General features: G+C 47.3%; 1 long non-coding RNA gene across 4 annotated transcripts; it reads right to left on the bottom strand.

The window, feature by feature from the left end:
- Positions 1 to 1,027: 1,027 nt before the first annotated feature.
- LOC140844317 (uncharacterized) lies at positions 1,028 to 25,877 on the bottom strand. Of its 4 annotated transcripts, none has more exons than XR_012122472.1 (5): positions 25,531 to 25,877; positions 24,460 to 24,957; positions 23,209 to 23,299; positions 1,806 to 2,065; positions 1,028 to 1,252 (listed from the first exon to the last, which is right to left on the bottom strand). It is a non-coding gene; the product is annotated as an uncharacterized lncRNA (long non-coding RNA). The 4 variants fall into 4 exon arrangements; XR_012122471.1 differs by lacking the exon at positions 25,531 to 25,877 and adding an exon at positions 25,344 to 25,511; XR_012122474.1 differs by lacking the exons at positions 1,806 to 2,065; positions 25,531 to 25,877 and adding an exon at positions 25,344 to 25,511.
- Positions 25,878 to 26,305: the final 428 nt, after the last annotated feature.

The following is a 26,305-nucleotide window of genomic DNA, read 5'->3' as shown; positions in this document are numbered from 1 at the left end:
GATGTATCTGCCCCCATCAGTCCACCTCTGTTTTGTTCCATTAGCTGAGATAAATACTTCAGGGTGGTACAAACACAAACACACACATGGCGAGCGTGAAACCACATGGCAATGTGCATTCACACGTGGTTCTCCAGGTAGGCCAGAATCAAGTGTGAATGTTATTATTGACATGAAACCCCCGAATTTAAGAATGCTTATGAAGAACTCGTGACTCTTGAAACTTATAGTTCTGTAAGAACTATAAGTCTAGCTTTTGTGTTTATCCATATAAAAAATAATTTGTTTAACAAGTGGTGCTAAGAAAACTGGATATCCACATGCAAAAGAATGAGGTTGGACCCTTACCTCACATCATATACAAAAATTAACTCAATTAAAAAATGGGCAAAGGACTTTAACAGATATTTTTGTGAAGAGCATAAACAAATGGCTAATAAGAATATGAAAAGATGCTCAATATCACTAATTATCAGGAAAATGCAAATCAAGATAAAATTAGATGCCACTTCAAACCCATTTGGATGCCTATATTTAAAAAAAAGGGAAAATAACACATGTGGGTGAGGATGTGGAGAAACTCAAGGGAATGGGGTGAGGGAACACCTGGAAACCTCCCTGCCTCCCCTCAGGTCAAAATGATCACTAGGAACTATTGTTCATAGAGTATCTACTACACGCCTGTTTGAATCCTTACTGACAAGCTTGTGACGTATAGAAAATAACTAACCTATCTGAGCCTCAGTTCCCTCTGCTGTAAAATGTGCATGTTAATATTGATCCTGCAGAATGGTTGTGAGTTGGATTGTGCCTAACATCGATTGGCATACAGCCATTCATCATTTCTTTCCTTAATTCTGCCTCATTGCCTAGCATGTCAACTTATCTCTAATTTGTACCTTTGAATCTGCTGTGGGCTTGGCAACCATATCACCAAACTCATTAAGTTGTAGGTTAAGAAGTTTAATTAGGCTCTGAGGACATTAAAGGCTGCCCTAAGGGTCAAGTTCACAAGCCTCAGAGTGTGGACTCTTGACGTCCTTTTGGTCCCTGGAGACATTCTTCTCTAGCTATGTGGGAGGTTTCTGTTTCCAGACTGTGAGGTTGCCAGAGAGCACTTTTCCAAGTTCCAGGAAACTGTGAAATGGTTGTGTGACACTCAGATCTGGGAGGATGAGGCTTCTGTGCTCTGGGCTGCTCAGACTCCAGCGTGGTGAGCCTTGGGAGGAAAAGTAATGATCCAGGAAGCATTCTGAGGAAAAAAGCCAGGATAAAGAAGTCTCAGAAAATAGCATCCCATGAGACATGGATGCAGTGTGACACTATCAGTCAGCTTTTGCTGGGTTATGCTGAATAACAAGCACCACCAAAACTTGGTGGTTATAATAACAGGGTTTTGTTCTTGCTAATGGTTCATGTTGCCTGTTGCTGAAGGATCAGCTAGGAAAGTGCTGTTTTTGAGGCGGAGGGAAGAGTGATGGTAGAATCATGACATAGCTCTAATGCCTCTGCTTAGATTGACATATATCACTTCTGCTCATACTTTATTAGTCAAAGAAAATCATATGACCAAGTCTGTCATTAGTGGGGGTGGGGAGATACAATTCTCCTGCATGGATAGGTGGTGACTGTTTGGCTGGCATAGAATAGATACTCAGTAAGTGTTGAATGAATGAAAAAATGAATTCTCTGATCCTGGAAGGATTTAAGTAAAGGATGGATGCTCATTTGTGGTAGTTATCTACTGATGCATAACAAAATATGGACAAAATTAGTAGCTTAATGCAACAATAGGCATTTATTACCTCACATAGTTTCTGTGGGTCAGAAGTTCAGTGGTTTAGCTGGATGGTTTAGGTTTAAGGTTTCTCATTATGTTGTAGCCAAGGTGTTGGTGAGGGCTGCAGTTATCTACAGGCTTCACAAGACTGGAAACTGCTTCCAAGATGGGTCACCAAAATATATGGTGAACTGGGCTGGCTGTTGGCAGGAGGCCTCAGTTCCTCACCACGTTGACTTATCCATGGTGCTGCTTGAGTGTTCTTACAACATGGTGGCTGGATTCCTCCAGAGTGAAGGATTCAAGAGAGAGAAAAGCATAAAAGCATGTATTTTATGACTTAGAATCAGGAGTCACACACCAAGGTTTCTACAATATCCTATCAGTTACACAGGTGGTAAGTGTGGTAGTGTGAACACCGGGAGGGGGATAGAATGGGGCCATCTATCATAGTCTGCCCTCTGGTCTACAATAGCTCATGTCCCTCCCACATGTGAATATTCTTATCTCCTTCCAAGGTCCTCAAAAGTCTCATATTATAGCTCAAAGTCCAGAATCTTTATCAGGTAAATTAGGTACAGTGAAGCTTCTTGGGTAAGTTTCCTCAATTATTGCTTTTTGAGTACAGTTCCTCTTGATCTTAAGATATGTGAACTAAAGAGACAGTTATCTATAACACCTCCCCCCCCTACTACATATATGATATGAGAAAAATAAGATAATCATCATGGACATTCCCAATTCAAAAAGGAGGCATTCAGGAGTCACTAGTCAATAGCAATTCTGAAACACATCAGAACGTCCCATGTTAGGAGTTCTTTCATTAGGAGTTAAAGATTTAAGGGCTGGAAACAATTCTCCATGGCTCTACCCTAGGGGATCTTGGTTTTGCATTTTAAGTCATCTTTCTTTTTCCATGAAAAGTAGCTTATGTTAGCAGTTGATTGATTTTCTCAGTCTTCTTCCTACCTGTCGAAGTTTGGGAGTTCAAACACTTCCTTTCATTTTGTACTATTTAAGTTGGCAGTTTCTGCCAATACAATTCTCCTAAAACCTTTTTGGATTTCCTATGAATCTCATTAGAATTTACTCCATTGGACCCAGATAAACTGTTCTCTACTTTGGGATTCTGCTGATCTGGTTGAGGGATAATTCCTTTAAGCTTTTTAAGAAGACTTATTAAGTAAATGGTTCTTTGAAGTACTCCTTCACATTTTCTGAGGACTTAATAACAGATTTTACAGTCATACCATCAGGTTCATCTTTAGATCATATTTTCCTGGAGTTTCCCTTGATTTGCTATTTCCCCAGGAACTACTTCTTAATTTTAGCATCATTTGCCATCTAGAGAAGCTAATGATGTCCAAAACCAGAAAGTCCTGTTCCTTTGTGTTTATAAGAGCTTCTTTTAACTTATTTCTCTCTTATCTCATTTTACTAAAGCAGGAAAGAAGAAATGAGGTAGAACCTTAAATACTGTGCTTGGAAATCTCCTTAGCTAGATCACCTAGCTCATTAAGTACATTTTCTATTTTCCACATTCCACATCCACCATAGGTGAAGCTAAACTTTCTGACACTATATAACAAGAATATCCTTTCCCAGTTTCTCATCACATCTTTCTCATTTTCCCTTAAGTCCTCACCACAGCATCCTCCAAGGCCCCTGGGTGGATAATAGAATGGCTATGGGTTGGTTGCTCCTTTGTGCCCAATTTCCCCACTTTCCTCTAAAATGCAAGCCTACTTCCTACTCAGGGCATTTGAATTTGCTTTTCTCTTGATTTATACTGCTCTTCTTCCAGTGAGCATAATGACTTGCTCTCTTGCTTAATTCCGACTGCTGCTTAAAGGTTACCCCTTTAGAGAGGCTGTCTGTGACTACTGTATGTATATAAAATAGCATCCCCATTCTCTCTTTATACCTTTACACTGATTTATTTTTCCTCACAGCATTTTAAACCACCTGATGTTATATTATGCATCTATTTGTTTATTATCTGTCACCCCACTACAGTGCAAGCTCAAGTGGAAAGGGACCTTGTCTATTTTATGCACTGTTAAAACCCTAGTGCCTGGAACAGTGCTTGGCATGTTGTAGGTACCCAATAAATACTTGTGGAATGAATGAATCAAGTGGCATCTGCAGAGGCAGATGAGGCTCATACTGGGATTCAGGAACCAGTTCTTTTAAGGCCAGTCTGAGGAAGAGGTTCATTCAAAGTAACTGGCAGCAGGGATCCAAAGCAGGTTCTAAAACAAGTTGGTTGATGGCAGGTCTCAGACTTAAAACAGGGTCTGCTCTGTCAAATCTGGCTTTTAGTTTTCTTGGAAGAGCTGAAACCTTGAGTGGATCAAGGGATATGAGCCTTTTTCCTGATGTGGGGAGGCAGAGGGTATTTCCTTTTTCAAAAGATCTCACTGGTGCCCATTTGGTTCATGGCTCAGCCTAAACAGGGTTCATATATAAGAACTTTCTGAGATAAGGGTTGGTCAGAAGGTTAGAGATGGACTCCAAGTACCAAGCTTTTTCAGTCCCACTAAGGCTGAGAACATAGGCTGGGACTACAGAATGTGGTACAGACAGGCTTTTGTATGGAAAGATGGGAGATGGAAATGGTTGTGGTTGATGTTTCAAGAGCTTATGTGGGGAGGGGACAGTGGAGGCAAAGAGTGCAGAGGCCTCAAAGCAGACATAAGCCCTGGTTAGAGACCCAACGCTGCAGAATGTGATCTGAGCTGATGAAAGGCTATTTATAGTTTTTATTGATTTCACTCAATGTGAATATTCATACACCTTGATGTGGTAATATTAATACAATTGATTGCACGGTGATCCCTAGGCCTACTGGGGATGTTACATAATACACAGTGTATGTACCACATTACCTTTCTAAAATTTGAAGAAATCTGATTTCTGCAATACATCTGGCCTCAGGACTTTTGGAGAAAAAAGGTTTGTGGATTTATAGAAACACTAACCTCCCAGGATACTGTAGGAGTACATGAGAAATATCAGGAACCAAGCACAGATACAGGAAAAGACTATACAGGGAGATGGCCAGGCTGAGAGGTGGCAGAGGGAAAAATGAAATCACTCTCAGGAAGGATCTGGGAGGCTAATGGCCCCAGAAACAAGGAATTATTTCTCAATGAATGGATGATCTCCTTTGGAAGCCAAGGAGAAAAGACCTGGGGCTTTCTTAGAATTGCCAATTTCTTCCCAGTTGTAGCTCTGAGTCAGGCCTGCTGGATCTTTGGCTTTTGAGAGGTTTGGGATGCAGTGAGGCTGTATCTAAGAATTGGGGTACTAGGTTAGATGGTGTTGCCCTCTGCAAGGGAAGCTAATTAGTGTAGATATATGCTCTCATTTCTCTTGGGTATGTGTCTAGTACTGGAATTTCTGGATTATATGGTAACTGTCTGTATAACCTTTTGAGGAACTTCTTGAAGTAGGTGCACCTTTTTACATTTCCATCAGCAACATTTGAATGTTCCAGTTTCTCCACATCTTTGTCAACACTTGTTATTGTCTGTCTTTTTTATTATAGCCATCCTAGTGGGTGTTAAATGGTATCTCATGGTGATTTTATTAACATTTCCTAAATGACTAATGATGTTGAGTATCTTTTCATATGTTAGCTGGTCATTTTATATCTTTGGAGAAATGTACATTTCTCCATTTGCGCACTTTTCAATTGGGGCAACTTGCCATTTTTTATTAAGTTATAAGAGCTCTTTATATATTTTGGATACCAGCCCTTTATCAGATATATGATCTGAAAACATTTTTTCCCACTATGTGGATTGTCTTTTTACTTGCTTCCTGGTATCCTTTGAAACACAAAAGTTTTAAATTTTAATGTCTCATGTATCTATTTTTTTCTTTTGATTCTTGTACTTTTGTGTCATATCTAAGAAATCATTACCTAATCCAAGGTCAGGAAGATTTATGCCTATGTTTTCTCTAAGAGTTTGATAATTGTAGCTCTTACATTTAGGTCTTTGACCCTCTTTGAGTAAATTTTTATCTGTGGTGTGAGGTTATTCTTTTGCATGTGGATATCCAGTTGCCCAGCACCATTTGTTGACAAGACTGCTCTTCCCACATTGGTTGGTATTGACACACAATTGCTGGCAATCAGTTGACCATAAATGTGAGGATTTATTTATGGACTCTCAATTCTCTTCCCTTGCTCTATATGTCTATCTTAATGCCAGTACCACACTGTCTTGATTACTGTTACTTCGTAGTGAGTTTTGAAAATGGGAAGTTGTGGATCCTGCAACTTTTTCTTCTTTCTAAAGATTATTTTGGCTATTCTGGGTCCCTTGAGTTTACATATGGATTTTAGAATCAACTTATTGATTCTTGCAAATATACCAGCTGGAATTTTGTTAGAGACTGTGTTAAACCTGTAGATCAATTGGGGGAGTATAGCCACCTTACCAACATTAACTGTTCCAATCCATGAATATGGTTGTCTTTCTAGTTATTTAAGTCTTCTTTAATTTCTTTCAACAATATTTTACAGTTTTCAGAGTATGAATTTTGAACTTTCTTTGCTAAATTTATTATGAAGTATTCTATTCTTCTTGATGCAATTATAAATAGGGTTGTTCTTTAAATTTCATTTTTGGATTATTCATTGCAAATGCCCAGAAATACTATTCATTTTTATATATGATCATGTATCCTGCAAATTTGCTGAACTTGTTTGTTGGTTCTAATAGTTTAAATTTATTTTTTATTTTTTAAAATTTTGGTATCATTAATCTACAATTATATGAGGAACATTATATTTACTAGACTCCCCCCTTCACCAAGTCCCCCCCACAAAGCCCATTACAGTCACTGTCCATCAGCATAGTAAGATGCTGAAGAATCACTACTCGTCTTCTCTGTGTTGCACAGCCCTCCCCATGCCCCCCCATATTATACATGCTAATCATAATGCTCCCTTTCTTTTACCCACCCCTCATCCCTCCCTTTCCACCCATCCTCCCCAGTCCCTTTCCCTTTGGTAACTGTTAGTCCATTCTTGGGTTCTGTGATTCTGCTGCTGTTTTGTTCCTTCAGTTTTTCTTTGTTCTTATACTCCACATATAAGTGAAATCATTTGGTACTTGTCTTTCTCTGCCTGGCTTATTTTACTGAGCATAATACCCTCTAGCTCCATCCATGTTGTTGCAAATGGTAGGATTTGTTTTCTTCTTATGGCTGAACAATATTCCATTGTGTATATGTACCACATCTTCTTTATCCATTCATCTACTGATGGACACTTAGGTTGCTTCCATTTCTTGGCTATTGTAAATAGTGCTGTGATAAACATAGGGGTGCATCTGTCTTTTTCAAACTGGGCTGCTGCATTCTTAGGGTAAATTCCTAGAAGTGGAATTCCTGGGTCAAATGGTATTTCCATTTTGAGCTTTTTGACAAACCTCCATACTGTTTTCCACAATGGTTGAACTAGTTTACATTCCCACCAGCAGTGCAGGAGGGTTCCCCTTTCTCCACAACCTCGCCAACATTTGTTGTTGTTTGTCTTTTGGATGGTGGCGATCCTTACTGGTGTGAGGTGATATCTCATTGTGGTTTTAATTTGCATTTCTCTGATGACAAGCGATATGGAGCACCTTTTCATGTGTCTGTTGGCCATCTGAATTTCTTCTTTAGAGAACTGTCTATTCAGCTCCTCTGCCCATTTTTAAATTGGATTATTTGCTTTTTGTTTGTTGAGGTGCATGAGCTCTTTATATATTTTGGATGTCAACTCTTTATCAGATCTGTCATTTATGAATATATTCTCCCATACTGTAGGATGCCTTTTTGTTTTATTGATGGTGTCCTTTGCTGTACAGAAGCTTTTCAGCTTGATATAGTCCCACTTGTTCATTTTTGCTTTTGTTTCCCTTGCCCAGGGAGATATGTTCATGAAGAAGTCGCTCATGTTTACATCCAAGAGATTTTTGCCTATGTTTTTCTCTAAGAGTTTTATGGTTTCATGACTTACATTCAGGTCTTTGATCCATTTTGAGTTTACTTTTGTATATGGAGTTAGACAATGATCCAGTTTCATTCTCTTACATGTAGCTGTCCAGTTTTGCCCACACCATCTGTTGAAGAGACTGTTATTTCCCCACTGTGTGTCTATGGCTCCTTTATTGAATATTAATTGACCATATATGTTTGAGTTAATATCTGGAGTCTCTATTCTGTTCCACTGGTCTGTGGCTCTGTTCTTGTGCCAGTACCAAATTGTCTTGATTACTGTGGCTTTGTAGTAGAGCTTGAAGTTGGGGAGCGAGATCCACCCCCACTTTATTCTTCCTTCTCAGGATTACTTTGGCTATTCGGGGTCTTTGGTGGTTCCGTATGAATTTTAGAACTATTTGTTCTAGTTCATTGAAGAATGCTGTTGATAATTTGATAAGGATTGCATTGAATCTATAGATTGCTTTGGACAGGATGGCCATTTTGACAATATTAATTCTTCCTAGCCAAGAGCATGGGATGAGTTTCCATTTGTTAGTGTCCTCTTTAATTTCTCTTAAGAATGTCTTGTAGTTTTCAGGGTAGTTTTTACTTCCTTGGTTAGGTTTATTTCTAGGTATTTTATTCTTGTTGATGCAATTGTGAATGGGATTCTTTTCCTGATTTCTCTTTCTGTTAGTTCATTGTTAGTGTATAGGAAAGCCACAGATTTCTGTATATTAATTTTGTATCCCACGACTTTGCTGAATTCTGATATTAGTTCTAGTGGTTTTGGAGTGGAGTCTTTAGGGTTTTTTATGTACAATATCATGTCATCTGCAAATAGTGACAGTTTGACTTCTTCTTTACCAATCTGGATTCCTTGTATTTCTTTGTTTTGTCTGATCGCCGTGGCTAGGACCTCCAGTACTATGTTAAATAACAGTGGGGAGAGTGGGCATCCCCGTCTTGTTCCCGATCTCAGAGGAAAAGCTTTCAGCTTCTCGCTGTTAAGTATGATGTTGGCTGTGGGTTTAGCATATATGGCCTTTATTATGTTGAGGTACTTGCCCTCTATACCCATTGTTTTGAGAGTTTTTATCATGAATGGATGTTGAATTTTGTCGAATGCTTTTTCAGCATCTATGGAGATGATCATGTGGTTTTTGTCCTTTTTGTTTATGTGGTGGATGATGCTGATGGATTTTTGAATGCTGTACCTAATAGTTTTTTATTAGTGAATTTCTTAGGATATTTTTATTTACAAGATCATGTCACTCTCAAATAGAAATAGTTTCATTTCTTTCTTTCCAGTATAGATACCTTTTATTTCATTTTGTTGTCCAATTGCCCTGGCTAGAACTCCAGTATAACAGAAGTGGTGAAAACAAACATCCTTGTCTTATTCCTGGTTTCAGGGGGAAAGCATCTAGTCTTTCACCAATTAGTACAGTGTTAGCTGTGGGGTGTTCACAGAGTCTCTAGGTTGAGAGAACTCCTCTTTATTCCTTGTTTGTTGAATGTTTGCATCATGAAGGATGTTGAATTTTGTCAATGGCTTTTCCTGCATCTGTTTAGATGATCATGTGGTTTTCCTCCTTTATTCTACTGATAGGATGTATCACATTAATTGATTTTTGTATGTTAAAACAACATTGCATTCCTGGGCCTCTGTGCCATCACACCTTGAACCCATGTGTCTCCCTTATAAAGCTCCTTGTGTCGTGTGCCCAGGTGAGACATGGGACTCAGTTGACATCTCTGAGGGAAGACCCTAGCTGGGCCTGGGTTCTCCTTGGAGAGGCAGCAGATATCAGATTCAGGCCTGCATGTGAAAAATCAAACTCAGTTGTGTTGCTGCATGGTGAACAAACCATCAGCCTTGGCCTGGTGAACAGGTGGACAGGTGGACAGGTGGACAGGTGGTCAGTATTTTACTCCTCACCCTTTCACAGTGTGTAGACTCTCAGAGGCTGGGCCTTGGCCCAGCATCCAGCTTTGTTCCCGTCTCCAGATGAGGCCCAGAGAAGCGGTGAGTCTCCCAGCGGTGCTCAGCTGGGGCTGAGCCTGGGCTCCCGATCCTCAGCCAGCAGCCGTCCCTGTACCCTCCTTGCCCTTCAGGAGGTCTGGTTGGCCCGTCTGAGTCCAGCGGGAGCCCTGGGAGCCCTGAACGCTGATCTGAGGTCATGATGTCGAAATCAGCAAGGAATTTCAAAACAGGCAGTTTCCAAAGTTGCAGAAGAGACATTGCTGGGGACGGGCCGGGAGGGGCGCTGCTGATGTAGCCCCTCTTTTCAGAGGAAGAAGCATCACCCAGCCTGAAGAAGGGAACCACAGCCAATGAACCCCACGGAGTCTCTCTCTCTCTCATCGGGGACATGCACATGTGGCCTTCTATGTGCTGCGCATTCGACCTTCTTCCCTTTGTCAGCTTCAGACCTTCCCGGATGCACCGTGAGACACGCAGGATCCATTTGATGCCCATGTCACCACCCCCACCCTGCCCGAAGGGGACGGAACACTGATCGCAAAGGGCGATCCTGAGGTGGGGGCCCCGCTGTTTTCTAGGAGCTGAACTTGCTGTCTGCTGAGCAGAACCCCCGCTTAACAACAGGAGGGGCGGAAGGCCACAGCTCAGAAACTCGGCCTCTGCCTCTCCAAAAGGTGACTTTGAATCGCTGCATTTGTTCTTGACAGGGTCTGGGCAGCTGAGCTTTGCTGTGACAAATGATTCCAGTGTGCGGCACGCTGTCAGGAGCAGGGGGGGATAAAAGGCTCCTTCTCAATGGCTCCCCTTAAAAATTTTTCTTTTTATTATGAACGATTTCCCGCATACACACCAGTGGGGAAGTAGTTGTACAATAAGGCGCCATATGCACCCCCCAACCTAGATTTGCTAATTAGCAAGGTTTTGCCACATTTACTTCATCTGCTCCTCTCCTCTTTCTCTTTTTCTTTCTTTCTGTTAAAGTATTTAAAATAAATCTCAATCATAATGTGCCTTCACTTCTATATATTTCTCTGAACACACACACACACATACACATTTTCATACATAACTGCAAAGCCATGATCGCACCTAACAAAATAAATAATAACCCCTTGGGATCATCTAATAGCCAGTCTGTAATCAGATTCCCCCTTTTGCCTCAAAAGTGTCTTTCTACGTTACGGTTGGTTTGGTGGTATCTGGATCTGGAAAAGGCCCCTGTGCCTCGTAAGGCCTCTCCCATCTAGGACTGACCCTCTCCCTCCCCTGTTTTAACATAATGTCTTGGACTTACGGTAGCAGCCGAGTCCTTTCTCCCGGGGACAGGCGGCGTTCCGGACTCCTCCACTGATGACCTCTTCCCCATACTTTCTGGAAATGGATGCTAGCATTGGAGGTTCGATCAGAAATAGGTTCCACTTTTCTTCCTACAAGCGCACTCCATCCTGGGCTTCCTGCTGCACAGCGGGAGGCACGCACAGTCAGCTGGTCCCTCTTTTACTGACGTTAGAAATGACCTATAGGGCCCGGAGGTGGGTTCCAGTCGTGGGTCCCAGTCCGCCCCACCCCAGTGGGGTTCCTCACGGTTAGCTAGTCTCCACGTGAACCACGTCTCCCAGTATTCATGCCCTCATGCAGTCCCCACACCTTGAGTCTTGCTGACTCTGTGACCTACTTTCTGCCTGAGAAGAAGGTGGTGAGAGTGACACTGTGACATCCGAGGTCATGAGAGCACAGCTTCCCCCTTAGTCTTTCAGAACTCTTATTCTGGGGGAAGCCCGCTGCCATGCAAGAAGCTGACTACCCTGAGCCTGCCGTTCTGGGAGGAAGCCCAAGCTAGCTGCGGAGAGGTCACACGCCGAGAGGGTGATCCCCCGCCAGTCTGCGCTGTTCTTGTCATCTCCGCTGAGGCACGGTTCCTGACGATGGTGGATGGAGGTGATGAGGAGTGACTCCAGCCCCAGCTCCGTCTGACCCCAGCTGTCTGAGACCCCAAGTGGGCTCTGTCCAGCCGAGCCTGCCAAGTCTGTGAGACACCAGTGGGATTTTGTTGCCCCTACACTTTGGGGAGGCTTGTTATTGACCGAACACCTGTCAACTTTCCCCCTAAATGTTTGATTCGTCAGTAAGCATGGCCTGAATGAATTATTTTATGAGAAGTTCCAAAAGGGTGCTTTTCTAAGTCTGTCATTGTCCCACATTTATTCTCAGGATTTCTTTCTGTCAGCAACTAGGGGTCCTTGGTGATCCTGAAGTAGGGCCCCTACACAAAAGATGGAAAGTGTGGGGTTCTTTCCCCTTCGTGGGCGGCCCCCTTTGAGGTGATCTGGCTCTTCTTGGATTCATGACTCAGATCGAGGCTGGAGACAGAAGCAGCCTGAGGACGGTGAGCAGGGGACTTGGTTTCCAAGGAAACCACAGGTGATCGTCAGGTCCTCTGGGCATCATTATTTCTTTGTCCTGCTAAAAGCCAGACGCTGTCACCTTCTAAGCCAGCCCGGAGGCCTGAGCGCACTGAAATGGGCCCCAGGGCAGGAGATAAGGGGCTCGGAGAGCAAGCATGTGGCAGGTGGCTGCTCCCTTCCCTAGGCCCCGGCTTCCTCTCATGAGGCCTCCCCTTCCTCTCAAAGACACGTGTCCTGCCCCCAGAACTCCTTAGGCCATGAGGAAAGGTGTCTTTCCTGAAGTTTCGAGGGACAGGATGTCTGCTCAGAGTCTGTCCTGGGCCTTCGTCCGTGGGGATTTGATTCTGACAACCCTGCTGGCCCCAGGGGGGAGGGGCGGAACATCTGTGTTCTGAACCCTCTGGAAGAAGAACAAGGGTTGAGCCTGTGCCCACTGATCAGACACGGCGACGTGAGGTGGCCAGGGCACAAGATCTGCCTGGGGCTGTCAAGAGCCACCACCTAACGAGCACTTACTTCATGCCAGACATAGCAGGAGCTTAGAGCTGCAGGCACAGAACCTCATAGATCCTCCCCAGAACTCCCCGAAGTGGGTGCTGTCTTCACCTGCATTTTAAAGGTGTAGGAAAGGAGGGCCAGCAAGATTGGGTGTTTGTCTAAGGTCATCCAAAGCTGTTTACCCGTAGAACTGGCCCCAGGTGGTCTGACCTTGCCAAGGTCCCCTTCCTGGGAGACATTCTGGTGATGGGTATAACCTCGTTGTTTTATGCACCACCAGCTGTGCGCATCTGACTCTTTCAGTTGGCCCATGATGTGTATAGGGGGTCTGCTTGTGTCATACCCTGGGGTGGTGGCCGAATTCCTGCTGTGGCCGAGACAGACACCAGCATGCTGGGCCGGAGGCTGAGGGCGCTGAGTTCTGATGGCTGTAGACCTGGCCTGCCGCACATTCAACTAAGTGCTGGGCAGTGAGCAGGGCCTGAGTCTGACATTTTCCTCTGTGTAAGGCAGAGGTTATTTGTTCTAGAATAATCCAACAGCATCCAGTTCGCAGATCCATGGGCATGTCCCTGAACACAAGGTCTCCCTCTACAGAAAGGCATTTCAGTGGGGATGTTGCTGGGGACACTGCCACCCACACGTCCCAGCTCTCTGGTTAGGAGGGCAGGGGCCCGGGGCGGCTCCTCGAGGTTCTCTTCCTGTGCAGTGGTTCTCAGTGGGCTGGGTCGCCGCTGCCCCAGGGACTGCCGAGGACTGCTTATGCAGGTTCCTGGGGGGCTCTGATGCTCCCGCAGACTCCCCAGCCCCGTCCTCATTCCCAGTGGCAGACGAATGCCTCTGGCGGCCAGAAGTCTGCTGCCGCGTTGGAGGCCCTCCGCTGCAGAAGCCTGGCCTGTGAGCGCCTTGCAGTGCGGGTGGGAGCCGCTTTCACTGGTCGCCACTTCTCTGCCGCTGAACTTCTTGGGGAGCTGGGCCGCCGGGAGCCTGCCTCTGTGAGTCTCACTTTGTCATCTGTAAAATGGGTACAATGATTCCTCGCAGGACAGGGCGCATGTGGTAACAGGGAAGAATCATATTTCACAGACCTAAGTTGGTGTTCGCCCTCACAGGGCTTTGTTCACACCCACTCGGGTCTGCTCCGGGTGGGAGGGAGTGTGGCCCTCGCACCAGTGGGTTCTGCTCTCCAGACCCTGCCACGGGGACCCCGCACAGTTCAAATCTGTGAGCATCAGTCTCTGCTCCACGTGGTCACCACAGAGATGCCGCCTGCCATGTCCTGCGGTCTCCTGGAGTCCTGTGGCTTCCGTTGCCCCTTGGGGCCACTCTGCAGACGGCACGCCACCCCCTACCCTGGGTTCTGTGAGTCAGAGGCCTGGGTGCCCGCTCCCCAGAGCACCTGGGGGCGCCGCCCTTCCCCAGCTCTGGGGGTCCTTGCTTTCCTCTGCCTCCAGGACGCCCAATCTTCCCCTGTGTTTGGCTGTTTACAGAAAGAGACTGTCTGGGGGAAACTTCAGCTTTGGCTCAGTCACAATGGCCTCCCAGAGGCAAGAGAGCTGATGCCTGGCTTCCGTCCAGGACTCGGGAGCCGGAAATACAGAACACACACAGCTGACTGTCTAGTGGCCCTGCCTCGTGGGCGGTGTGGGGGCCGCTCTCCTCTGCTTCATGGACGCGTCCTGCCCCATTCACCCCACCGCAGGGCAGGGAACTCACTGATGGCCTCCCGCCAATCTGGATCAGCTCTGGGTGCTTTTGCTGGGCTATTTCGTCTCGTCCCCCAGTAACCCCGACAGAGAGAGGGGCCTTTATCGTGCCCATTTCCCAGGTGGGGAAGCCAAGGCTTGGGGCCTTTTGCTCATTCAAAGTCACACAGCTTGTTTGCTAAATTGAACCAGGGTTTACATTACGGTCTTGGAACTCTGTACTCTTTCACCCTGACAAGGAAACCTTAGCATAACTGATTAACTAAGATCTTAGACTATAATTTGATCACAAAAAGTAATACCTACTTAAATAGAGACTTCTAGAAAATACAGAGAAAATGAAAACCATAAGTCACTGTCCCCCCATCTGGTATATTCTTAGACCAGCTGTTCTCAACCTGGAGCAGGCGTTAACATCACCCAGAAGGCTTGTGAAAAGCACATCTCCTAGGCCCACCTTCAGGGTGTCTGATTCAGTGGATCTGGAAAGGGGCCAAGAATAGGCACTTCTAACGGGTTCTCAAGTGACCCAGTATTGCTCCTCCAAGGACCCCATTTTGGGGCACCGCTCTAGATCAGAGTCTCTCAACTTCAGTGCTGTTAACATTTGGGATGATCATTCTCTGAAGTGGGGGCTGTCCTGTGCACCGTAGGGTGACTAGCAGCATCCCTGGTCCCTACCCACTAGATGCCAATAGCGTCCCCACTCCAACAGGACAACCAAAAATGTCTCCAGACATTGCCAGATGTCCCCTGGAGGCAAAATTGCCCCCAGTGAGACCCTTTCCTATGTCTGTTTCTATTCACACAGAGAGGTACCCCCAGCATACACAGACACACACTCTCACAGTTGCACACATATTTCCTTTTCCTCTAGAACAATGTCAAACTATAAATACAGTTTTATAACTTGCTTTTTTTTAGCTAACAACACATTGCCAATTAACTCAGCGATCAGCTTTGCTGGCAGCCAAGAGACACGGCTTTCTGTACAGACGATGCTGAAGCACCACTTGGAGCCCAGCACATGCTCTGGGTCAGGACGATGGCAGTGGACAGGGGCTTTCAGATCCTCAGCCTCAGTCTGGGGTAGGTACTGGAAACTCTGACCTGGGGGACGAGTTAGGGCTGGTGTCAGTGTCCTACAAAGCTGTCTGGCTTCCCAAAGTCCCAGGTATGCTTGTAAGAAAATGGGCCACCAGACAGCATGGTAGTGAGCTATGATGGCGGTGGACAGAGATACTGGCCTCTCACCTTCTTCTCTCCTCAGTGGGTTTCAGACATGGACCAAGGGACCTGGAGCTTGCAGACTGGGAGTGAGGGATCCCGGCTGCCCCCTTTGCCTGGAAGTCTCCAGGCTGTGAATGCACCAGGCCATGCTTGCTATTATCCAGCACGCAGGCCAGCTGCTTGCAACACAGTCGTGATGAAGGCCTGTGAGGTGGTTCCTGGAACTTTTTATGGGATTTTGGCTTTTGCTGCCCCTGGTTATCCCTGAGGTCCTTCTGTCTGCTGGCCTCATGACTTCACTGGCCCCCAAACCAGGAATCAGCCACTGCCCACTGTAGGGGGCCTGCTCATGGGGCTGCTGGTTGGCACAGGTGACTGCTGGAGGCTGGGAGATGCTGGTTGGGCAGGAAGGTTGGGGAGGAACACTGGGAAGGTGAGAGGTTCCATCACAGCTTCCTCTCCCAACGGGCACTCCCCCTCTTTCCGCCCTGCTGTGTGGCTGCCAAAGGGTTTGGGTAGAACTGACCGGGCTCCCAGCTCCAGGGATGGGCCCTGCTTGGTCTAAACCAATCCATGTTGTCCCATCCCCCATTCCATGGGGATCTTACTTGGTTTAGAGAAGGATGCTTCTTCATCCCCAGAAGCATGCTGGAGCTGGTTAGAACTGGCTCGGGAGACTATCCTGTGCATCTCTTTTCAACTGTGCCATCAGGTTGGTAGCTTGTAATCAGCCATGGTGGGAGTATTTACACCACAAAAATTGGCAAATGCTACAAATCAGGATCTCGCCTACCCCCAGAGCTGGCTTACCAGCACACCACTGACTCCCCGCCACCCCCTAATTGCGATCAAGGAGCCAGGCAGCCCCCGCTGCTGCTGGTGTCCACCCTACGGCCATAGGAGGGGCTGGGGGTAGGACCAAGCTGATGTTTTGGAAGACAGAGTGGAGAGAGAGGAAGGGCATAGCTTTTGATGACATTGTCTGACCACACCTCACCTCTGGACTTTTTGGTTACCTTTTCCCATTTTCCTGAGAGCATCTTAAATGATACAGCTTGGCAGCTGGGATGGGAAATACCAGGTCAGGACTTGCAGCCCCGAGACCTCTGTGGAGCAGTGAGGACTTGTTTTTGTCAAAGATCAAACTTCCCCAGCCTGTGGGTGCTGCTGGGCGGTCGTTCCCCCAACTCCTGCCTCCTGGGGGGACTTCTGTCCCAGCCAGGTCAACTTCTGTGCCCCTGACTTTGGAGATGACCTTTGTCTCTGCTGGTCAGTTCCTGGACTCCTCAGTGCAAAATTGGGAGGACAACAGAGTGTGGAGGAGAGGGTGGGAACTTCCTTGGTGGGTTTGGGGGATTTTTGGTGGGCTGGAGTGGAGAGTCAAGGGAGGGGATGAGAGACAGAGAGTCAGAGACAGAGAGATGAGAGGGCAAGCCAGGGACGCCGACAGACTGTGAGAGAATAGGAGAGGAGATGTCACACAGTGTAACTGAGGTTCCTTTGTCATTTTCTGAGAACTCTCAGTCAAGGATATCTTAACAGCTTCTGGAATAGAAGTCAGTCCCTGCATAGACACTGGACCGGACTTACCTCTGGCTCCACTGAACCAGTTTTTTTCCCCCCAGGAAATCTCCCAACCCTATTCATGTACTTTGGTCTCTTTTTAACCAAAGAATATGGAGCAAAGGAGAATATAGTGACCTTGGAAAAATGGAGGAAACAACCCAATTTTAGGAACATTTCTGGAAGGAATGGAGAACCCATTTTATGTACCGTATCTCTGGGCAGGCACAAGTCAGCACCTTGGACAAAGCCGGAAGCTCATCCAATCGGCCTTCAGCAGCTGTTTGAGCCCTCAGGGGCTGTTTTTGGTCTTTAAACAAAACAAAACAAAACAAAAAAACCCTCTGCAGTCTGGCTCCTCCCTACTGAGCTGCAGAAGCAGCTTTCTCAAGGGTCACAGGCCCCCTCCTGCAGCCCCCGTGGACCTTTGCTTGCCCTCCTCTCCTCAGCCCCATTCCTCCCAGAGGCTCCCCTGCGACCCGTCCATCTCCCTCCTTGGGAGCTGCGGGCCCTTCCTCCTCTTGGAGCCCCCTGTTCTGCCCTTGGTTCTCCTGTCTTCTACAGGTGTGCTGCCCCCCAACAAATAAGACAGATGGCCACTCGCTGCAGGGCTGGTAGAGATTCGGGAGGCTGCGGAGCACGGGTCTCAAGCTCCGGTGCTGGAAAGCGCCAGGCAGGTACTGTGGAGGGTGGCTGGGCCAGGGGCTGGGCTGAAGGGAGGGAGGGTGCCCGTGGAGAGGGCCAGGCACAGCTCAGCGCCAGCTGACTTGGCCATGTGGGAATGAGGAGGCTCAGCACTGCCAGAGCTGCAGCGCCTTCCTTGTAAGGATACTGATGAGGGTACACGACGGACGGCGTGCACAGAACCTGGCACACACAGGCTGCCTGTAGACAGAGTGCCCTTCTCTGGGAAGCTTCTTGATGCTTTTTCCACATTGATCTTGCCGTCCTCTGAAGGGCTGTGACAGCTGTTACGTCCCTCATGCGGTCCTGATCACACAGTCCTTGAGTGACAGACTGTATTGGTTGGTTATTGCTACCATAGGGTGACATAACAAGTCAACCCAGACTCATGAGCTTAGAACAACAATGGTTCGCTCCACGAGTACTCTCATGGACTGGTTGGGTCATGGCTGGTCTAGCTGGACTGTGGCTGCTGGGGCGGCTCAGCCCCGGGTGCCTTAAGTCCCCCTTGGGCTAGTGGACTAGGTGGGGCATGTGTCTCTATGTCAGAGGGTAAGCAGAACATATGAGGCCTTTTGGGACCTGGCTGACTCTCACGTCTGTTTGGCTAAAGCAAATTACGTGGACAACTTCAAAGTCAAGGAGCAGAAAGTGCCCCCCACTCACTGCCGGGCCACAGCAAGGGTGTGGGTGTGACACATAAGAGGTGCAGTCAGGCTGACGCTTCAGTCCACCATGCGGAAAGGGCGTGGTCTGTTCTGGGTCAGTGCCTCCTTGCGGTGGCTGACTCACTGGGGTAGCTCCCTTTCTGAGTGGCCCCAGAACCCTGTTGGGAGTCATTGCTAAGGGACAGGTTCAAGCAGCCCAAGCGAAATGTATTAGCAAGTGGTTAGCTTCTGTGCAGCGGGTGGGGAGGGGAGCATGCTGGGTGGTGTGGTGCATGCCTAGGTGCCTATTCAGTGTCCAGTAAAGAAACTTGTGTCCGGGAGTGGGGGAAGTCGATTTTCCCTGGTGGAGGCAGGAAGGAGGGCCTGGGTACTTTATTGTCCCTTCTTAAAGACTTGCCTATCGCTGCCCCAGAGCGTGGAAGCACCACACCAGCGAGCAGGTTAACAAAGGGAGTCTACATTTGGTCTTGAAATGTGTTTCTTTAGAGTTCTTTTTTTTCTTGAGCAAGTTTCTTTTCATTTTGTTTTAGATGTATCTTCTTTATAAATAGGATGACTGTATCAAACCATTCATTGAGGTATAATAAGCATCTAGTGTAGTGTGCAAGTTGCACCCATCTTAGGTACATGACTTGATCACATTTTATGCAGAGCTACACGCCTGCAACCAACACCCAGATCAAAACATAGAACATTTCTTGCTCCCACCAACCCCAGGAGGCTCCCTCATGCCCTTCCCAGAGATAACCATTATTTTGACTTCTATCACTTATGTATGTTCTATTGTCTGTTTGTGGATAAAGTGAGAGTTCCTGTGGCCAGAATTCTCACCTGGCCCTGGTTGGCTAGCTCAGTGCACATCTGTTGGCAATACATGGCTATTGACTCTCTATAAAGAGCTCCACCCAGTGCTCTGGGCTCAACATGGTAGTATGGCTGCAAGGCTGCAGGAGAGCAGAGCAGAGGTTGGAGTGGTGGCAGTGCCGAGGACAGAGGCCCAGAGGATGGCTGTGTGGGATGGCTGTGCTGGCAGAGAGGCCCAGAGGACGGCTGTGCAGAGGGGCCCAGAGGCAAGGGGAGAGACCAGCTTGCTGCATGCAGACTCACTCTGAGTGAACGGGATTTTAGTCACTGACCTGCCTCCTGGAAATAAAGTTGGGTATAACCCTTTTACCCCAAGAACATTTTGCTGTCAATTTCTTTGGTCACATTGAATCCATAGCGAGCTTGCCTGGGGCTGAAACCCATTGGCAAGACACTGTTCTTGAAGTTTGTGTAAATGGAATCCCATAATATGTGCTCTTTGGTGTCTGGCTTTTTTCTCCTAATATGGTGTGAGGCTTAAATCCATATGATTGGAAGTAGCAGTAGTTCGGTCTTTCCTTCCTTGCTCTGCAGTAGTCAAACTGTATGAATGTGCCATTATTTATTCATTGTGCTATTGATGAATTTTGGGGCTGTTTTTAGTTTTGGGCTCTACTGAGCAATGCTGTGTGAGGAAAATGGAAGTTCCTACGGCCAGGATCCTCACCTGACCCTAAACTACTTGATGGTGTAATTGGCCTACTGCTAGGCTACTGATTCCACACCTGCTGGCAGTAAGGCATCAGTGACTGAGTCACTGTATAAGGAGCTCTGCCCGGCGCTCTGGGCGGAGGCAGAGACGGAGGAGGGTGACAGACCTGCAGACTGCTGGGTGCAGATGCAATTCTAGTGCTCGACCTGCTACCATGGGAATAAAGCCAGGTAGTAAACTCTTTTACCCCAAAACATTCCATTGTCATTCCTCAGTCTCAGTGAATCCATAATGAACTTGTCCAGGTCTGAAAACCTCAGGCAAGACACCCTGCTATGAACATTCTTCTACATGCCTTTTGGTGGACGCATGCATTCATCTCTCCTTACCTAGGAGCGGACTTGCTGGACCGTGGGTAGGCGGGCATGTCTTCAGCTTCAGCAGATACAGGGGCCAAGTGGTTTTCCAAAGTGGTTGTATGTAGTGTGGTTTTCTCTCCTTTTCCTCCCCTTACTCCTCTTCTTCCTCCTTCTACTTCTCTCTCTCTCCTTTTTTTCTTCCTCCATTTGAACTTCAAAGTTAATAGGGGAATTCAGCCTGTTCACATTTATTTTGACAGTTGATGTATTTGTTTTGTATCCTTTCCACTGTATTTCATGTTTACTGTTTGTATCAGTCACAACTAAGTTGAACAAACAGGAATTTCCAAGCGTAAGCAGAGAGGTTTATACAAGGCATCAGGTGCCTACCAAGTTGGAATAGCTGGAGAGGCAGGTTTGGGGCTGAGCTTTCAGGAGTGACTGCCTGAGCGGCACCGCAGAACTGGCCTGAGAAGGAGCTGCTATTTCCGACATGCCCAGGAAGCCGGGGGCTCAGCTGCCACCCAGATGCTGGCTCAGGGCCACACCATCCCTGCCGGACACGGGGATCTGGACATAGCTCCAAGGTGGCATTCTCTGGGCATGATGTGCCCCAGCAGACAATGCTTTGCCCTGTGGACCTCAGCCCCCTGGCCACCAGCCCTGTTTGCCTGAAAGCAGAAGCAGGGCTGGGCCTGCTTTGCCCTCAGATCTTGCCCAGGTGCAGCTGCTTGATGGAAGCAAGATCTTGGGTAAAACTGGGCTTTGAGGGCTTTCGGGAAATGCATCTGTTTTCCACCTTCCGGCAGGCAGCAAGGTGCTCTGCAAGGTGTTGGGATGCTGGAGCTTTTATTGGTGGTGTTGTTTTCTTTTTCCTTCACTTTACTGGCTTGAACAGCTTCGTTTTATTTCTGGTCTCCCCCACCTTCTTTGCTCCTGATTTAGAAGTGCCACTGAGCTCCTGAATTCTACTAGTGGTTAACTTTCTGTTCTAAATAACCTTATTCAAACCTCTAATTCCCTTTCACCATATCCAAGCCAAGTATTAAAAATATTCCACCCCCCCTAATGTGCTACCTGTCCACTCTGCCCCTGCCCAACCCCCAACTCCCAAAAAAGAGAACTCTGGAACATTTTACATCTCCTCTCTGGATCCCTTGCTGCAGCCCCAACTCGATTCCTGAGCTTTGCCGATGTCATATAGGAATTTTACTTCCATCCCTAGGCTATGTATGATTAAATTTTCTTTTGTAGTATGTCTCCCGGGTTTGAATAATCCCTCCTTAATGATGATAGCCTAGTTCTCCTGCACATTATCATCCACTGAAATGCAGCTCTAAATAAGCTTGCAAGCCCACCGCTGTTTCCCAAACTTTCTGTTTTCTGTTCTTTTAAGACTTTTGTTCCGATTTGACTCTCAGCCTGTCAGGGTTCTTCTGGTCTGTTTTCCTTGTTACTCAGGTAGGAGCCTTTCTTTTCCTGGTGGCCTGGCCACCTTCTCTCACCAGTTCATAAATGGGGTCTCTCCCCTCTCACTTCCAGGAATGCAAATGAGAAGCAGAAGCCGCCTTCTCGGGGAAGACTGAGTCTCTTTATGACGAGCTCCAACCTCTCCCCAGCCTGCAGAGGGGTGAGTAACCTTTATTTATCACTTCTACCTTTTCAAATCTCAAGATTTATGTCTCTCTTCTACTCTACTATTTCTTACATTATCGCATCTCTTTTTCTGTATTTTTCTCCTTCTAGAAACTCTGTTATGCACAATTTGGGGTCCTATATCTGATCTCATACCCTCTCTTTACCTTTCTGTTGTGTTTTCATGTCTTTGTGTTTTGGCTTTTTGCATTGGGCCAGCCCTTCCATCCATCTTCTGGATTCGTTCTCAGAGGCCCTTTCCTTTTTTTCACTTCCTCTGTTAAATTTTAGTTCTGGAAAGCATGTGCGTGCCTATGTTTTGAGTTCCTGAAAGCCTTCTTTTTGTGTGCTGTGCACCCCCCGACAGTCCTCATCCGGAACATGGCGGTTCCTCTGAGAGCAGAGGAAGCCCCAGTCTGGCTGGTGCAGGCATTTCTCTTTGCTTGTCCAGAGTCAGCTCCCTTGGATCGATGGGGACCCAGCAGTGGGAGACTTGCAGGCAGAACAAGGGCTGGTGGCAAACCTCCCAGCCAAACTGGGACCTTCACTGCGACGTGCTGTGGGAGGGCACTGTGATGGAGAGAGCAGAGAGCTGGGGCAAACGCTGTATGGACACCAAGGACAGCAGGACCTGCAACACCACATCAGGCTGAGCAAGGAGATTCATGCAAAGGGCCATGGAGAGCAGTGAAACGGGAGCTTTGCTGAGGGGAGGATTAGGGCCCAATCCAGGAAAGTCATTTCTGTGGAAGGAGGAGCCAGTTGGATGTGTGGTGACCAGAGGGGGATTTGTGGCAAGGACAGTGTTTGGTATCCTAAATTTGACTCGTTTTCTTTTGGCACACAGCTAAACTACAGTTCCCAGCTTCCCTCATGGCTGGGCGGGTCCATGTGAACATGTGACCTGCTTTGGCCGATGGAATGTGAGCGGAAAGCAGAGTGCTCAGTGATCTGGGAGGCCGTGTTTTGAGAGTGGTTGAGCTGTGTGTGTGATGGGGGGACCCTGGTTTCTGAGTTACTGCCTGGAGGAGAGCTAACTGCACAGGAGGGGCACCCAGCCAGGAACACCCAGCTAGGCTTTGCTCAAGCAAGAGATAAACTTTTGCTGTGTTAGCTATAGAAATCTGGAGCTTGTTTGTTATAGCAGCTAGTCTATGCTGCCTGATACAGATATATTTCCTGGAAGCCCCCAGCATACCTTTCTGCACAGCTCATCAGCCAGAACTGGGCTGGATATTCTTCCTTGACTTGTTTGCAGGCAGGGTTGAAATATAAACAACATCAGGGTTCTGCCAGCAAAGAAAGTGGGAATTGATTGGAGTAGGCAATGAACAGTGTCTGCCGTATTAGTGAGGCTAAACAGCTTTTTATATATTTACTGACTAATTTCACTTGTTTCATCAATTGCCTCTTTAGGTGCTTTGCCTGTTTTTCTGTCAAGTTTTTCATCTTTTATTTAATGAGTTGTAAGTTCTTCTGATGTATTAGGGATTGTAATGCACATCTATCATTATTTTTGTCCACCCAGCATCTGAATCCCCTTCCTTCCTTTGAGGTATTTCCTGATTTCTGCTATGGAAGTTAGAAATATCAGGGGCTTGCTTTCCAGTCTCCCCTGCAGCTAGGAGGATGGAGGCTCTGCCCTTTAGATGCCCTTGCCTCAGAATGCAATTGGAAGCCAAGGGTCAGAGTAGCAGGGACTAGGGAGACCTCATTCTGGAGAGGGAGGAAGCAATGGCAGCACCCAGTGCGCTGCCTGGAGGGCAGCTGTGGGATCTGCTTGGCCAGTGGTGGCATGATGGCCACTGCTGTCTGGGAGGCCTTCAAGACTGGCTCTCCAGCCCCCCTGGAGTCTGTGCTGTACTCAGTGTCCATCCCCCTTTCTGCTTAAATCAGCTAAGGTTTCTGTTGCTTGGAACAACAAAACTGATATTACCTCCTCGTCTGTACTATCTGTGACAAATCTTTTTTCCCCATTGTCATTTGTCTTGCAACCTTATATGTACAACAGTTTTTCTGATAAAGAAGGTTCAGGTTCTTATGCAGCCAAATAGACCAACCATTTCCTTAGTTGTTTCTGACTTTCAGGAATCATGTTTAGAAAGGCCATCCATAATCCAAGATTATAAAGATGTTAACCCATATATTAAATTTAAAAATTGTAAGTTATTATTTCACTCAAACATTTAAATATTTGATGTTTAAATATATGCATAGTTTAAAAAGTCAAATGCTACCACTAAAAAGATTAGTACTCTACCCCATTTCTCTGATGCCTGAGACCCCCCCACCCAGAGGCACCCACATTCAGCTTTTTAAAAAACAGATGTTTCCTCTTTTCTTAAATCTCCACTTCTGCGTGAAACAGTTTATGCTTTAATTCCTGGTTTTCAGTGTTTAATATATCCCTTCACTTGCTACTGTGGAAACTGAGGGTTTATCTTCTCACCATTCACGGTTCTATTATCAGGTGCTGCCCAGCCAGTTCAAAACCCATAGGCCCCTCCATTGTTGTTGTAAACTGTGTGTTGACGGCTCGGGGGCGGTGCTTTGCCCCACAGTCTCCTGCAGTCTGGATTTTGCTGGCTGCATGCGCTTGGCATTGTTGAACATGCTCCTCTGTCCCCTGCATTTCTTGAGATTTGGTAGTTGGGTCTAGAGCAGGAGTTGGCAAACTTCTTCTGTCAAAAACCAGATTGTAAATATTTTATGCTTTGTGGGCCATTTGGTGTCTGTCATAATTCCTCAGCTCTGCCATTGTAAAAAGTAGTGTGAAAGCAGCCACAGGCACGTGAGCGAACGAGCACAGCAGTGTTCCAGCCGCACTGGGGTTGGGGCCCTCGTGTGCCCACCTGGCTCTGAGGCCGGCCGGTCAGGTCTCCTTGGCCCCCGCCTCGTGGTGCTGCGGCGGAACGAGGCACAACGGTCTGTTGCTGCCAACTGTTAACTGTGGAAAAACACACGACGTGAAATGTACCGTCTTAACCATTTTCACGTGCAGGTTCGGTGCTCTTCAATACATTCACACTGTTGTGCACCTGTCACTGCCCTTCTACCCTGTAGCTCTTGTCATCTTATAAAACAGAAACTCTGTCCCCTTGAAAGCAAAGTCCCCATGTCCCCTCCCCCAGCCCCTGGCAAACACCCTGATACTTCCTGTCTTTATGATCCAATTCTTTCTTAACTCAGAAAAATACAAAAGGAGGTCAAAACTGAAAGTGAATTTCCCCCACGATCCTACCACATTTTTGGGGAAGTGTATAAATTAAGAAGCGAAAGCTCTGTCTTCTGCCCCCTCAACACCACTCCCCTCCCCGGAGAGCCTCTACTCACAGCGAGGCACCGTTGCTTCCCGACCTGTTAGTGTCCCTACAGAAGCGCCCCTTTATACATGGGTGGGTGTGTATAAGCCATGTGGAGCGGAGGCCGCCTCCTTTCCGCCACACAGGGGGGTCTGGAGAGGGGGAGGGCGGGCTACTGACCCCCCGTCTCCACCCCTGGTGGCAGTTGGCGCACTTACCCTCCTCACTGCCTGAGAGACCATGTCAAGGGAGGGGGCCAGCCCCCCACTGTGAGGAGGAGTACCCTCTCCCCTTTCTGAATTTTTCATTACTCCTTTTCTTAGAATAAATCAAACATGAGGCCCAAATGGATTTTAAGTGATTCTTTCTTGGAATGTTCAGGAGATTTCTCCCAAGTGTCCGATGAGGCGGCAGAGATTGGACCCTGTCCTGGCCGGGCCAACAGGCTCCCTTATGGTGCGCAGAGGCAGGCAGTGGCTGGGCTCATGGCGCCCTTGGAAGCACCTTGGCTTCTCCACTTTCTCACGTCTCCTCTCTTTCTGCCCTTTGCCATCCAGTGTCTTGCCTGGCCCCATGCAGCCCCCCGGACACCCGCCGCCCTCAGTCTATCAAGCCCCCTTTCAGCCACTGCACACTCCTCGGCCCTTGGTGTCCACTAGGTGGCGCCCTCCCCCGCACGCTCCTTCTGGCTTCCCGTCTGGTGGTGGGGGGAGGTATAGAGCTCCAGGCTCTCTGTTTGGGGAGTGAGGGTGCGCGGCAGCCCTGGTGCAGAGAGGAAGGGGTGGGGAGTGGAAAGCCAGAAACAGCTGCAGCTCACACTCTCGGACAACGGGATGTCAACATCAGAGGTCCCGGCTCCATTGGCAGAAGTTCTGAGAAAACAGGACCAGTAAATCCCCATCCTCGTAAAGTCGGTCGTGGAGAACTGGCTTTGGAGCTTGTCGGTGACGCCCCGCCTCTCGCCTACCAAAGGCATCAGAGAGGACACAACTG

This window comes from Manis javanica, chromosome 11 (genome assembly GCF_040802235.1).
Source record: "Manis javanica isolate MJ-LG chromosome 11, MJ_LKY, whole genome shotgun sequence".
NCBI lineage: Eukaryota > Metazoa > Chordata > Mammalia > Pholidota > Manidae > Manis > Manis javanica.
The sequence above is the reverse complement of the archived record's forward strand: the minus strand, read 5'-3'. Positions and strand labels throughout refer to the sequence as shown.